The following is a 4,291-nucleotide window of genomic DNA, read 5'->3' on the forward strand; positions in this document are numbered from 1 at the left end:
ACACACACACACACACACACACACACACACACACACACACACACACAGATTAAGACATATCATAAACCAGAATCATGTCAGATAAACCGTCTGTGTTCCAGATAAGAAGAAGAAAAATGAATCTAATCTGTTTGACATCAGGATCAGAGGATCGTGTGATTATTGCTAATGCATGCTGGGTAATTTCTTCTACAAATGTGTTTGATGCCGAAGAGATTAATGAGATTGATGATATTAATGTCAATATGTTAATAAGTATTAAAACACAAAGAAGAAGAAAGAGAACAAAGAGAAAGTGAAGCAGCAAAAGAGAGAGAGAGAAATTTAGAGGACTTTTTCTGTCCTGCTGAGTCATCATAAATCAGTGTGTGTGTGTGTGTGTGTGTGTGTGTGTGTCTGTGTTGCAGTGATCAATACAGCAGCAGATTGTCTGGTTCTCCTGAAGTTCACTAAATCTTATTCTACTTCTTTCAACATCTAACTCAAAGAACCTAATGTTCTCAACACAACGTTACTGACTGATATTTATTGATCTAGAACTATAGAACTATACAGACATACCTGATAAACAGTTAACAGATCATAAGAATCTGTTTGATTGATGAACTTGTGTGTTCAGAAGCTTTTAGAACCGCTCGGGTTCCTTCAACAGTTCAAACTCGTGCAGAAGAACTTTACACGAGTAGCTTGTTTTGTTGATGGTAAACTGAAGGTTTGAACCACCAGACTCACAAAGACATCAGATGGTTCTAGAGAAACAAGTCGGCACACAATTAATAGAACAAATGACATGAACACACAGAGGTGTGAATGTCAAGGATGACACCTCGAGCTGATGAAGAGCACCCCAGAGTCTTCATCTCCTCACCCTCCTCACATAAGGTCATGTCTGTCCTCCAGCAGAGAGGGGGAGGGGGATCATTCAGCCTGCAGAGGCTGAAAAGGTCTCCTCCCACAGGACTCTCATACAATACAACACGCGCACTTGCGCACACACACACACACACACACACACACGAACATTCACACACACACACACACACACACACACACACACACACACACACACACACAGCAGGTGTGAGACTGTCAGATATGAACAGTAAAGTCAGAAGATGGCAGCCAAACAGTGTGTGAAGAGTGGAGAGGTTACATTGGACGAGATGTTCATGATGTAACCATGATGAAACCAACGACTCATCACTTGAATAGAGATGACAGATTAAAACCTTCAGTAGAGATACTTCATGTAGAAGAAACACACTCTCACACACACACACACATAAACACACACACACACTGTAAATCCTGTTTCTTGCCTGCAGCGTCCTCGTGGCGTCGACCACTAATGCTAATCTGCTGCGAGCCAGGCCTGGGGGGCACTTACACCCCCACCACTTTTACCTGTCTGTCTCTCTGCAGTCTGTCTCTCTGCGGACTGTATCTCAGCGGCCTGTCTCTCTGAGTCTCTCTGAGTCTCTAAGTCTCTCTGAGTCTCTAAGTCTCTCTGAGTCTATAAGTCTCTCTGAGTCTCTAAGTCTCTCTGAGTCTATAAGTCTCTCTGAGTCTCTCTGAGTCTATAAGTCTCTCTGAGTCTATAAGTCTCTCTGAGTTTCTCTGAGTCTATAAGTCTCTCTGAGTCTCTAAATCCCTCTGAGTCTATAAATCTCTCTGAGTCTCTAAATCTCTCTGAGTCTATAAGTCTCTCTGAGTCTATAAGTCTCTCTGAGTTTCTCTGAGTCTATAAGTCTCTCTGAGTCTCTAAGTCCCTCTGAGTCTATAAATCTCTCTGAGTCTATAAGTCCCTCTGAGTCTATAAATCTCTCTGAGTCTATAAGTCTCTCTGAGTCTCTAAGTCTCTCTGAGTCTATAAGTCTCTCTGAGTCTATAAGTCTCTCTGAGTCTATAAGTCTCTCTGAGTTTCTCTGAGTCTATAAGTCTCTCTGAGTCTCTAAATCCCTCTGAGTCTATAAGTCTCTCTGAGTCTATAAGTCCCTCTGAGTCTATAAGTCTCTCTGAGTCTCTAAATCTCTCCGAGTCTCTAAGTCTCTCTGAGTCTCTAAGTCTCTCTGAGTCTATAAATCTCTCTGAGTTTCTCTGAGTCTATAAGTCTCTCTAAATCTCTCTGAGTCTCTAAGTCCCTCTGAGTCTATAAGTCTCTCTGAGTCTATAAGTCTCTCTGAGTTTCTGAGTCTATAAGTCTCTCTGAGTCTCTAAGTCCCTCTGAGTCTATAAGTCTCTCTGAGTCTATAAATCCCTCTGAGTCTATAAGTCTCTCTGAGTCTATAAGTCTATCTGAGTCTATAAGTCTCTCTGAGTTTCTCTGAGTCTATAAGTCTCTCTGAGTCTATAAGTCTCTCTGAGTCTCTCTGAGTCTCTAAGTCCCTCTGAGTCTATAAGTCTCTCTGAGTCTATAAGTCCCTCTGAGTCTATAAGTCTCTCTGAGTCTCTAAGTCTCTCTGAGTCTCTAAGTCCCTCTGAGTCTATAAGTCTCTCTGAGTTTCTCTGAGTCTATAAATCTCTCTAAGTCTCTCTGAGTCTCTAAGTCCCTCTGAGTCTATAAGTCTCTCTGAGTCTATAAGTCTCTCTGAGTCTCTCTGAGTCTCTAAGTCCCTCTGAGTCTATAAGTCTCTCTGAGTCTATAAGTCTCTCTGAGTTTCTCTGAGTCTATAAGTCTCTCTGAGTCTCTAAGTCCCTCTGAGTCTATAAGTCTCTCTGAGTCTATAAGTCTCTCTGAGTCTCTAAGTCTCTCTGAGTCTCTAAATCTCTCTGAATCTCTAAGTCTCTCTGAGTATCTGAGTCTCTAAGTCTCTCTGAGTCTCTCTGACTCTTTAACCTCTCTTAACCTCCACCAATCACAGAGCTGCTTCTTGGTTTCCTGCGGTTACGCTCTGACACACATACAGCCAATCATTAATCAGACTGGTGGGATATTAAGAGTCTGGAGCAGCCCGAGGACACACACACACACACACACACGCAGGCACGCACGCAGGCACGCACGCAGGCACGCACACACACACAGTGACCCAAAACTAGTCCTCAGTACAAAGACGTCTCACACTGAAGCGCTCAGCTGGACGACCGTCAGTCGCCGTGTTTGCAGATAATAGTGAACGCACCGTCAGACTGATAAAATACATCTTATAGTTTAAATAAAAAAGATCTTATATATTCAGGAGAAATCTGAATAAATAGATTTAGACCAGAAACCAACCAGAACATTTAAAGAACAATTAAAGAATGATTAAAGAACATTTAAAGAACGATTAAAGAACAGTTAAAGAACGATTAAAGAACGATTAACGAACAATTAAAGAAGGATTAAAGAACGATTAAAGAACATTTAAAGAACGATTAAAGAACAGTTAAAGAACGATTAAAGAACGATTAAAGAACGATTAAAGAACTATTAAAGAAGGTTTAAAGAACGATTAACGAACAATTAAAGAACGATTAACGAACAATTAAAGAACGATTAAAGAACGATTAAAGAACAGTTAAAGAACGATTAAAGAACGATTAAAGAACTATTAAAGAAGGTTTAAAGAACGATTAAAGAACAATTAAAGAACGATTAAAGAACAATTAAAGAATGATTAAAGGTTTAAAGAACGATTAAAGAACAATTAAAAGAACAATTAAAGAAGGGTTAAAGAACGATTAAAGAACGATTAAAGGACCATTAAAGGATGTTTATTTGTCTGATGTTCTATGGTTCTTTAATTCTTTAAACGTTCTCAAATAGTTTTGGTTCTTTTGAGGTCAGTAGGACAAGATGTAATCTGTCATTAATGAGTCCAACATGTTGAACATTCACCAGACTGGTTTTACTGGACTTGAATCAGTTAAAGAAACAGAATCAGAAGAGCAGATGTTTGTATTTCAAACTGAACGGCTGAATCCAGAAACATGATTAATATTTAAACACACACACACACACACACACACACACACACACACACACACAGATATTAGCTGCATATGAATATTTACTGTAGTAATATGGGTTAAATAGCAGCTTCTGGGCCTGAGTCCCTGTAGGCTTTACTGTGTGTGTTAGCTGGCAGCACTTTTGCTGATAATTATCATAATGATTATGATAAAAGGAAAGCATTAAAAACTTAATAAAATATTTATCCTTCCTTCCTTTCTTTTTCTTTTAATTTCACCATCGACATTGAAGAGACAGACAGGCAGAGAGAGAGACAGAGAGACACAGAGAGAGACAGAGAGAGAGACACAGAGAGAGACACAGACAGACACAGACAGACAGAGAGACAGAGAGAGA

This window comes from Anarrhichthys ocellatus, unplaced genomic scaffold, assembly GCF_004355925.1.
Source record: "Anarrhichthys ocellatus isolate YVR2014 unplaced genomic scaffold, GSC_Weel_1.0 scaffold155, whole genome shotgun sequence".
NCBI classification, from domain to species: Eukaryota; Metazoa; Chordata; class Actinopteri; order Perciformes; family Anarhichadidae; genus Anarrhichthys; species Anarrhichthys ocellatus.